Source organism: Clarias gariepinus, chromosome 28, assembly GCF_024256425.1.
Source record: "Clarias gariepinus isolate MV-2021 ecotype Netherlands chromosome 28, CGAR_prim_01v2, whole genome shotgun sequence".
In the NCBI taxonomy this organism is placed as follows: Eukaryota; Metazoa; Chordata; class Actinopteri; order Siluriformes; family Clariidae; genus Clarias; species Clarias gariepinus.
In genome coordinates, this window is record NC_071127.1 from 6,785,785 (window position 1) to 6,797,987 (window position 12,203).

The 12,203-nt window shown below is 40.8% G+C and overlaps 1 protein-coding gene across 5 annotated transcripts in view; it reads left to right on the plus strand.

Moving 5' to 3' along the window:
• kansl1b (KAT8 regulatory NSL complex subunit 1b) overlaps positions 1 to 12,203 on the plus strand; it is a 68,199-nt gene that overhangs the window by 4,822 nt on the left and 51,174 nt on the right. For 2 of the 5 annotated variants that reach the window (XM_053489791.1, XM_053489795.1), the window contains exon 1: positions 4,672 to 5,431. The exons of 2 other annotated variants lie outside the window; for them this stretch is intronic. The gene's annotated coding sequence lies outside the window, so the exon portion shown is untranslated. Of the gene's footprint in view, positions 1 to 4,670; positions 5,432 to 12,203 lie in introns of those variants that run through there. One more of the 5 variants, XM_053489796.1, reaches the window with a different exon arrangement.

Here is a 12,203-nt window from a genome sequence, read left to right on the forward strand (position 1 = left end):
AATTGTGTGTGTGTGTAATTGTGTGTGTGTGTGTAATTGTGTGTGTGTGTGTAATTGTGTGTGTGTGTGTAATTGTGTGTGTGTGTGTAATTGTGTGTGTGTGTGTAATTGTGTGTGTGTGTGTGTGTGTGTGTGTGTGTAATTGTGTGTGTAATTGTGTGTGTGTAATTGTGTGTGTGTGTGTAATTGTGTGTGTGTGTGTGTGTGTGTGTGTGTGTGTGTGTGTGTGTAATTGTGTGTGTGTGTGTAATTGTGTGTGTGTGTGTGTGTAATTGTGTGTGTGTGTGTGTGTAATTGTTTGTGTGTGTGTAATTGTGTGTGTGTGTGTAATTTAGGGATGCACCGAAATTTCGGCCGCCGAAAATTTTCGGCCGAAATAGCATTATCGGTTTAGGCCGAAACGTAAGAAAGCGCCGAAAATAAAAGCCGAAATTGTCGCCACGTCTCTCCCGTCCTCCCGTCTCGTTCGCGCTGTCATTACGCATCAAACACGGAGTATGTCGGCGGTTTGGAAGCACTTGGAAGCAAGTTTTGTTATTGTTAAACAGCCTTATTACTGTTATTTATTATCAATAAAAGTTTGATTGCTTAATTAATTTGTAGTTTTTTTAAAACAAACAAAAAGAAAATATTTTAAACATGTTTTTTAATGAAGCCATTTTCGGTTTCGTTATCGGTTTTCGGCCAAGTGCATCCAAAAATTTCGGTTTCGTTTTCGGCCCAGAATTTTCATTTCGGTGCATCCCTAGTGTAATTGTGTGTGTGTGTGTAATTGTGTGTGTGTGTGTAATTGTGTGTGTGTGTGTGTGTAATTGTGTGTGTGTGTGTGTGTAATTGTGTGTGTGTGTGTGTGTAATTGTGTGTGTGTGTGTGTGTAATTGTGTGTGTGTGTGTGTGTAATTGTGTGTGTGTAATTGTGTAATTGTGTGCACGCGCATGTATAATTGTGTCCGAGTATGTACAATTGTGTTTGCGAGTGTGTGTATAATTGTGTGTGTGTGTATAATTGTGTGTGTGTGTATAATTGTGTGTGTGTGTATAATTGTGTGTGTGTGTGTGTATAATTGTGTGTGTGTGTGTGTATAATTGTGTGTGTGTGTGTATAATTGTGTGTGTGTGTGTATAATTGTGTGTGTGTGTGTATAATTGTGTGTGTGTGTGTATAATTGTGTGTGTGTGTGTATAATTGTGTGTGTGTGTGTGTATAATTGTGTGTGTGTGTGTATAATTGTGTGTGTGTGTGTGTATAATTGTGTGTGTGTGTGTGTATAATTGTGTGTGTGTGTGTATAATTGTGTGTGTGTGTGTATAATTGTGTGTGTGTGTGTGTAATTGTGTGTGTGTGTGTGTGTAATTGTGTGTGTGTGTGTGTGTGTAATTGTGTGTGTGTGTGTGTGTGTAATTGTGTGTGTGTGTGTGTGTGTGTAATGTGTGTGTGTGTGTGTGTGTAATTGTGTGTGTGTGTGTGTGTGTAATTGTGTGTGTGTGTGTGTGTGTAATTGTGTGTGTGTGTGTGTGTAATTGTGTGTGTGTGTGTGTGTAATTGTGTGTGTGTGTGTGTGTAATTGTGTGTGTGTGTGTGTGTAATTGTGTGTGTGTAATTGTGTGTGTGTAATTGTGTGTGTGTGTCTGTAATTGTGTGTGTGTGTCTGTAATTGTGTAATTGTGTGCACGCGCATGTATAATTGTGTCCGAGTATGTACAATTGTGTTTGCGAGTGTGTGTATAATTGTGTGTGTGTGTGTGTATAATTGTGTGTGTGTGTGTATAATTGTGTGTGTGTGTGTATAATTGTGTGTGTGTGTATAATTGTGTGTGTGTGTGTATAATTGTGTGTGTGTGTATAATTGTGTGTGTGTGTATAATTGTGTGTGTATAATTGTGTGTGTATAATTGTGTGTGTGTGTGTATAATTGTGTGTGTGTATAATTGTGTGTGTGTAATTGTGTGTGTCTGTAATTGTGTAATTGTGTGCACGCGCATGTATAATTGTGTCCGAGTATGTACAATTGTGTTTGTGTGTGTGTGTATAATTGTGTGTGTGTGTATAATTGTGTGTGTGTGTGTATAATTGTGTGTGTGTGTGTATAATTGTGTGTGTGTGTGTGTGTAATTGTGTGTGTGTGTGTGTGTAATTGTGTGTGTGTGTGTAATTGTGTGTGTGTGTGTGTGTAATTGTGTGTGTGTAATTGTGTGTGTAATTGTGTGTGTGTGTGTGTGTGTGTAATTGTGTGTGTAATTGTGTGTGTGTGTGTGTAATTGTGTGTGTGTGTAATTGTGTGTGTGTGTAATTGTGTGTGTGTGTAATTGTGTGTGTGTGTAATTGTGTGTGTGTGTAATTGTGTGTGTGTGTGTAATTGTGTGTGTGTGTGTAATTGTGTAATTGTGTGTGTGTAATTGTGTAATTGTGTGCACGCGCATGTATAATTGTGTCCGAGTATGTACAATTGTGTTTGCGAGTGTGTGTATAATTGTGTGTGTGTATATAATTGTGTGTGTGTGTGTATAATTGTGTGTGTGTGTGTATAATTGTGTGTGTGTGTATAATTGTGTGTGTGTGTGTATAATTGTGTGTGTGTGTATAATTGTGTGTGTGTGTGTATAATTGTGTGTGTGTGTATAATTGTGTGTGTGTGTATAATTGTGTGTGTGTGTATAATTGTGTGTATAATTGTAATTGTGTGTATAATTGTGTGTGTGTGTATAATTGTGTGTGTATAATTGTGTGTGTATAATTGTGTGTGTGTGTGTATAATTGTGTGTGTGTATAATTGTGTGTGTGTAATTGTGTGTGTGTAATTGTGTAATTGTGTGCACGCGCATGTATAATTGTGTCCGAGTATGTACAATTGTGTTTGTGTGTGTGTGTATAATTGTGTGTGTGTGTATAATTGTGTGTGTGTGTGTATAATTGTGTGTGTGTGTGTATAATTGTGTGTGTGTGTGTGTGTAATTGTGTGTGTGTGTGTGTGTAATTGTGTGTGTGTGTGTAATTGTGTGTGTGTGTGTGTGTAATTGTGTGTGTGTAATTGTGTGTGTAATTGTGTGTGTGTGTGTGTGTGTGTAATTGTGTGTGTGTGTGTGTGTAATTGTGTGTGTGTGTAATTGTGTGTGTGTGTAATTGTGTGTGTGTGTAATTGTGTGTGTGTGTAATTGTGTGTGTGTGTAATTGTGTGTGTGTGTGTAATTGTGTAATTGTGTGTGTGTAATTGTGTAATTGTGTGCACGCGCATGTATAATTGTGTCCGAGTATGTACAATTGTGTTTGCGAGTGTGTGTATAATTGTGTGTGTGTATATAATTGTGTGTGTGTGTGTATAATTGTGTGTGTGTGTGTATAATTGTGTGTGTGTGTATAATTGTGTGTGTGTGTGTATAATTGTGTGTGTGTGTATAATTGTGTGTGTGTGTGTATAATTGTGTGTGTGTGTATAATTGTGTGTGTGTGTATAATTGTGTGTGTGTGTATAATTGTGTGTATAATTGTAATTGTGTGTATAATTGTGTGTGTGTGTGTAATTGTGTGTGTGTGTGTGTAATTGTGTGTGTGTGTGTGTAATTGTGTGTGTGTGTAATTGTGTGTGTGTGTGTGTAATTGTGTGTGTGTGTAATTGTGTGTGTGTGTGTGTAATTGTGTGTGTGTGTGTAATTGTGTGTGTGTGTAATTGTGTGTGTGTGTGTGTGTGTAATTGTGTGTGTGTGTAATTGTGTGTGTGTGTAATTGTGTGTAATTGTGTAATTGTGTGCACGCGCATGTATAATTGTGTCCGAGTATGTACAATTGTGTTTGCGAGTGTGTGTATAATTGTGTGTGTGTGTGTGTATAATTGTGTGTGTGTGTGTGTATAATTGTGTGTGTGTGTGTATAATTGTGTGTGTGTGTGTGTATAATTGTGTGTGTGTGTAATTGTGTGTGTGTGTAATTGTGTGTGTGTGTGTGTGTAATTGTGTGTGTGTGTAATTGTGTGTGTGTGTGTGTGTGTGTGTAATTGTGTAATTGTGTAATTGTGTGCACGCGCATGTATAATTGTGTCCGAGTATGTACAATTGTGTTTGCGAGTGTGTGTATAATTGTGTGTGTGTATATAATTGTGTGTGTGTGTGTAATTGTGTGTGTGTGTGTGTAATTGTGTGTGTGTGTGTGTAATTGTGTGCACGCGTGTGTATAATTGTGTGCAAGTGTGTATAGTGAGAGTGTGTATAATTGTGTGTGTACTGTACACTCGCACACAAAACTAGACTTGCACACACAATTACACACACTAAAGTGAGTGTGTGTATAATTGTGTGTGTGTGTGTATAATTGTGTGAGTGTGTGTGTATAATTGTGAGTGTGTGTATAATTATGTTGTAGTCTAGTGTGTGTGTGTGTGTGTGTGAGGATGGCCAAATAGAAAATGCTTTAAAAAGCTGCTTTCTGTGACTCATCAGTATTGAGTAGTGATTACTGTGGAAGTCAGAAAGAAACCAAAAGAGAGAGAGTGTGTGTGTGTGTGTGTGTGTGTGTAAATCTATAAATCTAGTCGATTAGACGGAGGTCAAACTCCGCGTGTGAACCGCCAGATGGCGATGTGGCTCGCTGTGAGTGAGTGTGTGTGTGCGCGCGCGCGCTCGTGCTCGGCGCGCCCCCTACCGGCGGGCGCGCGCCAGTAAGAGGAAGCCCCGGCTGTTTTCTGTTTTGTCAGAGTCGAAAAATCCGCCGAGCCGCCGCCATTTTCCCGCTCCGTCTCTCTGGTCGGACACAACAACAATATTTCACGGAAGGGGAAAAAAAACAACACACACATATACACACACACACACACACCGCCGCCACGCACCGCCAACGCGCGCGCGCAACCGAACCTGAACCCGAACCGAGACCGGAACCGTGGCGTGAACCGGGACACGGAGACACAGAGAGAGAGAGAGACAGAGAGAGACAAGAGACACACAGGCGGAACCCAACTGCAGTGCGGGATTAACACCACCGGAGCGGCTTTTTTTCTTCCCTATTCTGCCCCTTTGTGTGCGAGTGTGTGTGAGAGAGTGTGTGTGTGTGTAGGAGAGAGTGAGTGAGTGTGTGTGTGTGAGCCTTTGTGTGATTTCGGCTCCCATTTCGTGACTCCCGGACGGAGCGGATTTATTCTACCGGAGCGGATTTTATTCTCCTTCTGCTGCTTTTCTGCTTTTTATTTCCTGTTTTTATATATATATCATTTTTTTTTTCCGCCAGGAGAGGAATACACACGGGAAGCCTTTTTTCACACCCGGATATCACCTTTATTATTATTATTGTTGTTGTTATTATTATTATTATTGTTGTCAATAATAATAATCATCATCTTCAAAAAACATCATAGATATTTAAAACACGCAAACTGGAGCGTAATTAGTGAAATCCACCCCCCTCCTCCTCCTCCTCCTCCTCCCGCCGTGTCGGAGTCACGTGGTAGGTTCCACCTTTTTTTTGTCGTTTCTTTGTTAATTTAAACTCGGGATCAAAGAAAAATCTCGAATTCGAAAATGTTTCAAATGTCCGGCTCGAACCCGCGGGGCTGCGCGCGCGCACTGTGCCTGTGGTGCTCTGCTTATTGTTCAACTGATTCTTTCCTTAAGAATATTATTAGTATTACTAATTCATGCTGTGTGTGTGTGTGTGTGTGTGTGTGTGTGTGAAGGTTAAGAGTTGCAATACGCGCAGGCTTCTCTCGTTTTGTTGCAAAAGTAGGTCGACTCATGAAAGCCTTAGATTTGTACTTATGTATTCCTTCTCCCTCTGTGAGAGTGCTCGTGACGCGTTATAAACTCTCTAATACACACCCCTCAGGGTTATGTCGTCTTGTCTTGTATGTGTATGCATACATAGAACCTCAGTGTGAAGTATCTCCAATCTAAATCTACTCTAACGATGCTCATTATCTGTATACATGTGTACAACAATAATATTTATATTAATTATTATTATTGTTATAATGATTATATTAAAGCATCGTCATTATTATTGTCTAGGTAATAACTCTAGGGATTGCTTCTTTTCTTATTTAAATATCACCCCTACCCTCCTTTTTTGTTTTGTTTTGTTTAAATCCTGTCTTGACATCAAAGAGATCGAGATTAAATATTAATCTGTTATTTATTTCCTCCTTCGCACCTTCAATATTAATGTTCAGTCCAATAATCCTGACCTTTAATCCTGTAATAAACCACACAAGGTCGATATGTTCCTGTGCGTGTGTGTATAATATGTGATATATATACTTGGTTTTATGTATAATCTTTAATGCAAACACACACATTAGGTTCTGCTTCCTGGATTAGTATTCTATTGTATTTATATTTTATCTCCATGTTTTTTCTCTCCTCCAAATCCTGTCTTGATTGTGAGCTTGTGATGCATTTCAGGATCATTTTAATTATTATTATTGTCAATAATAATCCTATCTGGCGTGTGTGTTGGACCACGTCTACCATATGCATGATGTCCTTTTATATAACGGCGCTGTGAGTTCGAACAAGCCTCAGGATGTCGTTTCCCTGTTTCTCCTCCGTCGTTCCTCTTCTCGGGTTTGCGCACTGCTGATGCCCTCGTCACCTCCGTTAAACAACGTGTATATATCTGTATCACCTGTCTGCCTCTTTTCTGTGTGTGTGTGTGTGTGTGTCTGTGTGTGAATATGTACAGATATCTTACGCATGATCTACCACTATATGAGTGTAACCTTGTGTATGTGCGTGTGTGATGTTTTTTTTTTTTTTTTTTTTTTTTTTTTGTAGCAGCCCCAATCTCCCAGCTCCACCTGTGGTCACGGTTACACTCTCACACACACACACACACACACACACACACTCTGTACTTTTCCATGCTTATAACGTCTGTCCTAACGTGTGCGTGTCCCAGGTTGAAACGTAAGCCTTTTTGTTTTCTAGCACGGACGTGTCTCGGCTCTCGCGCGTGGGTTTTGGTGTAACTCTCACCTGATTACGATCTGAACTCAAACGCGTCGGCTCGTGATTAGTCTCCTCGGCTCTTTGAGGTTTGACCGAGTAACAAAAACAACAACCACAAGCAGGAAAAATACCGCTTTTTTTAGTCCTTTGTGTGTGCATGTTGTGTGTGCGTGTTGTGTATGTGTGTGTGTTTCTCTTATATGCTGCGGTATTGCCGCTTCTGCTTTGATCTGGATTTAAAGGTGAAGTCGATAACCAGAGGTCAATGATCTGACCTCTCCGTTCTGCAGATCGTAGCTCCTCCGCCTTTAATCCTTAGTGCTCACTCACACAGTCATAACTCATTATTATTATTATTATTATTATTATTATTATTATATATCACTCTATTGTATTTGATGGTTTTTTTATTTGATGTTTTTTTTATTTTTTTTTACATTCCACTGATCTCACCCCTGTAGCTCCTCCCCCCCCTGAGCGACGGTGCACTCGAGCACGTGATCGCCGCGAGTCCCGGAGTTTTTTAAAGGTTCTCTCTTTCTTATTCAGATCTCCCTGGATCCTGTAGCAGGATGTTATGTAACAGGTCAGGGTTGTAACTTCTCACAGGGCGGTGCACTCCCAACACCGTCTCCAACACAGACCTCGCTATGAGTGTGTGTGTGTGTGCGTGTGTGTGTGTGGTTAGTTTTTTTCTCTATGGGTGTTTTGTACATGATTCAATACCAGAGGGGATTATTTTAACTTTACCTACAACACTGAAACTGCGTAACCGTCACTTGTTTGTGTGTGTATGTAATATATATATATATATAGCAGCCAAAAAAAATGTCCACACTTCAGGAAAGAGAAAAATAGTCTAATACATAAGATATCATTTATAGTAATAAAATAATATTATCTCTTATATCAGTATGTAACATATAGCAGGAAAACATTGTATTTAAATATGTATACATTTCTCTTTTCCGTTTGTCTACATTTCTGTAAAAGGAAAATAACTTTGCTGTCATTGTTGCTATTCATTTTACCTCAACAAGCACTTTTTTCTTCTTCTTTTTTATATACTTTTGTTATACAAGTCTAGTCATACAGCGTTATACAGAAACGCTCCCACAATAATTGGGGACCCAGTTCGTTCATCATTCGGTAGTAATTGGGGTGATTAGTTTTCCGTAACAGCACAACTCATGGGTTTTGTAACGTAATACGTTACCGTTTCTATAGCGACAGGACTGTGAGGGGATTTTTAAAGGTGAGGTGTGTGTGTGTTTGTAGTGTGAGAGTTGTGTAGTGTGTGTGAGTGGGGAGTGTCGTGTGAGTGGGGAGTGTCGTGTGAGTGGGGAGTGTCGTGTGAGTGGGGAGTGTCGTGTGAGTGGGGAGTGTCGTGTGAGTGGGGAGTGTCGTGTGAATGTATTGTGTGTGAGTGTAGTGTGTGTAAGGTGTGAGTGTAGTGTTTGTGTGTGTGTGTAGTAAGTGTGTGTGTGTGTATAGTTTGTGTGTGTGTGAGTGGGGAGTGTCGTGTGAGTGGGGAGTGTCGTGTGAGTGGGGAGTGTCGTGTGAGTGGGGAGTGTCGTGTGAGTGGGGAGTGTCGTGGGGAGTGGGGAGTGTCGTGTGAGTGGGGAGTGTCGTGGGGAGTGGGGAGTGTCGTGTGTGTGTGTGTAGTAAGTGTGTGTGTGTAGTAAGTGTGTGTGTGTAGTAAGTGTGTGTGTGTAGTAAGTGTGTGTGTGTAGTAAGTGTGTGTGTGTAGTAAGTGTGTGTGTGTAGTAAGTGTGTGTGTGTGTGTGTAAAAGCAGCGGCGGTGTAGCTCTGGTCCTGTGGAGAAGCTCCGAGCAGTAGTAATGGAGACAGATGTAGTTGACTTATTGAGAGATCGGAGCGAAATAGTTTTTTAAAGATCATAGTTAGTTTTATAACTGTGTGTATCCTCGTTAGTATCCTGGTAACTTGACAATATTTGTTAGACTTATGAACAAATCGGACTTACAGACACGCTCTCTGAAGGGAATATTTAATAGTAGTTAATATATGACGGATGGTGCTAAATCTCTGTGGTTTAGGAGGAACAGCCAAACCTAATGGTGTCCGCGGTGTTAAGAGTAAAGCTGTATGTAAAATGAGACTATATTAAATATCTCAGATGGCGTCGTGATGTTCATTAGTTACAGCGATAAATCACCACGTCGCCGTCGTCCTCGGATCGATTCGTCCCGCCGTCAGCTGCCGAAACTGCGTGTAATTATTCCTGTCGCTGCCGCTCATCGCCCGTCGAGCTGTAAGTGGGAAACGGATGGACTATGAATAAGACTGTGGAAGGTGTTTAACTGCAGGGCTCTCTGTCTTCCTCACACTCCTCCACAGAACGCTTTCTTTCGCTCGCGTGTGGGCTTCAAACTCCAAAAAAAAAAAAAAAAAAAAAGAGCGGCCTTCAGCACACCGCACACTCGCGGGTGAAACCTTCAGGTGGCCTTCAGCGCCACCGCCACCTTGGACAGAAAAAATAAATAAAAATGTTGAGTTCGGTGTGTGTGTGTGAGATTTAAAGATTCTGTATTTTTACCGTATGCCTCAGAGTGTGTGTGTGTGTGTGTGTGTGTGTTAATGTCCTCAGACTCCCTCTGTTTCACTCCTCGACCAAATGTGCCGTTTTAGTGTCTAGTGAAATGAGCTACTGCTGAGCCACGCCCCCTCCTGAGAACTTCAGAGCTGTGCAATGAACTGGGGGAGGGGCTCTTATGAGGTCACGTAAGGAGGGAATGAGTTAATTGGATTGTTTAAACCGTTGAACACACAAATAAAAAAAAAAAAAACAGATTGTGTGTGTGTACAAAGAACGAACACAGAGAGAGAGAGTACACAGTGTGTCTAAAAATAAATGCACCGTGAAGTTTACACTGAGTCATTTCATAAAAAAAAACAAAAAAAACTGTCCTTTAGAGGGGCGTGGCTCAGCTGTGACTTATTTACATGGACACTGAAAAGGTGCATTCAGAAGAAGAGCAGGATGGGACATGGGGGGGGGGGAATGGGGGGTGCGGTGTATTCCAGCTAGGGGTGTAAACACACACACAGACACATTTTAAGGAGCTCTGTGTTGAAGAAATAGTAAAATACGGGACCTTTAAATGTTAAAAAGAGTCAAATGTATAGAAATAGTTTTTATTTGAAGTGCTTTTGAGACGCACAGAGACGGAGACAGCGCTAGCTTCACTACATACACTAAACCACCCTGGTCTCTTTATAAATAAATGATAAACCCTGAAGGGAAATGTGTGTGTGTGTAATAATCACTGGCTGTAATGTCATGATGAGTCAAAGCATTTGCCCTTCGAGATTTGCCCCGACTCGTCTGTTTGTAGTGAATAAATAACAGAAAAACACAACATGCAGAAAAGGACGTTTTATTTTTGGGTGAATCAAACGCAGTGAGGAAATGAACCGCTTCAGAAACGCTGTGGGAAACGCTTCAGACCTCCGTCTTTTCCTCTGAAACACACAGCTTCCTCATGCTATTAGCATTAAGCTACCCTCCGCTAACTGCTGCTCCACTTCGTCTCTAGACTGCTGAGTGCTATAAGGGATTAAACGCTCCTGAAGTAACGGCGGGATAAAACAAAATGTTACTTAAAATCTCAGGTTTAAAAGGTTTTTTTTGTTTGTGTGTGTGTGTGTGTGTGTGTGTGTGTGTGTGTCAGTCGTCTATACGAGTGCATCCGTTGCATCACGGTGTTTGCGCAACTTTTCCAAACGTTGTGATCATACATGTGCTAGTCAGCCTTGTTTGGAAAATGTCACAACCTGCGAATCTCTGCTCGATTATAGCGTCAGCGTTCTCTAAATCTTCTAAATCTGACGCATTCCTGAGAAACATACCGCAGTCTCTACAAAAAAGGGCAAACCGCTTCCATCTTCTGCGTTCTGCAAAATTGTTGCACTTAATTTTAAGTTTTTTGAATTGAGGAGCAGTTTGGTTCGATCCTGACACCTACTGGAGAGGAGTACTGTGTAGAATCGACAGAAAAAAAACACAAAAGATAAACGGTTTGTATGAGAGACTGCGTTTAAACAACCGACAATAAAAGTTAGACAAAATTTCAGTGTTTATTAGACACTTTTAGTAGTTTATTTTAAATAATACAAAACCTATTAGAGGTTTTATAGAATCTTCTAAATACCTATAGAAGCTATTTGAGACATTAGAGACGGTAGTGGAATTGAATTAAATTGAAAATCATAAAGCGGAAAAATGGGTCCAATCGACCTGACTGTCGAACTTTCACCTTTCAAAGAATATAAGTGTTTAAGAATCTTTAGAGTCTCCAGTGTTGGAGGTTTATAAAGATTGTTTTTCACACAGAGAGAGAGAGAGACAGAGAGGACAAACAAGAACCTGGTAAAGAAGGGATCGATTATAGCTGCGTAAACAACAACAGGAACTTTCTACAGATGTTCCTCAACATACAAGATGGTTATAAAACCGATAAACGTTTTAATCTTTGATAAATTGCTGTGGTGTGAGAGGGAGTCCAGGCAGCCGCATCGTCTCTTTTGTCTCAGCACATCGCTTCGTCCTTGATTAATTTCCCAGACCGGCGCAGTACAGAGTGTTTTAGTTTGAAGCAGGACGAGGAAATCACCGTCTAGTGGGCGGTTTAGTGACTGATTACGGAAACTGGGGATTTTGAGGAGTTTCAGACTCTGTCAGGGGAATCGCTCTGTGTGTGTGTGTGTGTAAGAGATCATGTACCAGATTCACGCTCTTCAGTGTTTAAATGACCGCTCTGAACAACTGATCTACACACACACACACACACCATTCTTTTTCATTCTTATTTTATTTTTTTAACAGTGTGTGTGTTTTGAGCTCTCTAATGAAACGAGTTTCGATGTGTGTTGGTGAGTAAAGTGGCTCAGCCGGGAACGTTTGAGACATGTGGAAGAAATCAGTGTGTGTGTCTGAACAGTTTGGTCTCTTGTCTGTAGATAACGTCTCCGTCTGACTGATGTGATGTCAGTGAGACTCAGCGCTTTACCTTCCTGAGAGATGTTGAAGGATAAAACGAGCAGCAAAGCAACAGTGGAGAGTGTGCGCGCGAGTGTGTGCGCGCGTGTGAGAGGTGCGTGTAGTGTGTGCGCGTGTGAGAGGGAGTGAAGTAAGTGCGAGTGAGTGTGAAGTGTGTGTAGTGTAAGAGAGTGTGTGTGTAGTGAGTCAGCAGATGTTTACAGATGTGTTTTGATCTATGTTACTCGCCCTGCCTTTGATCTGATTGTCG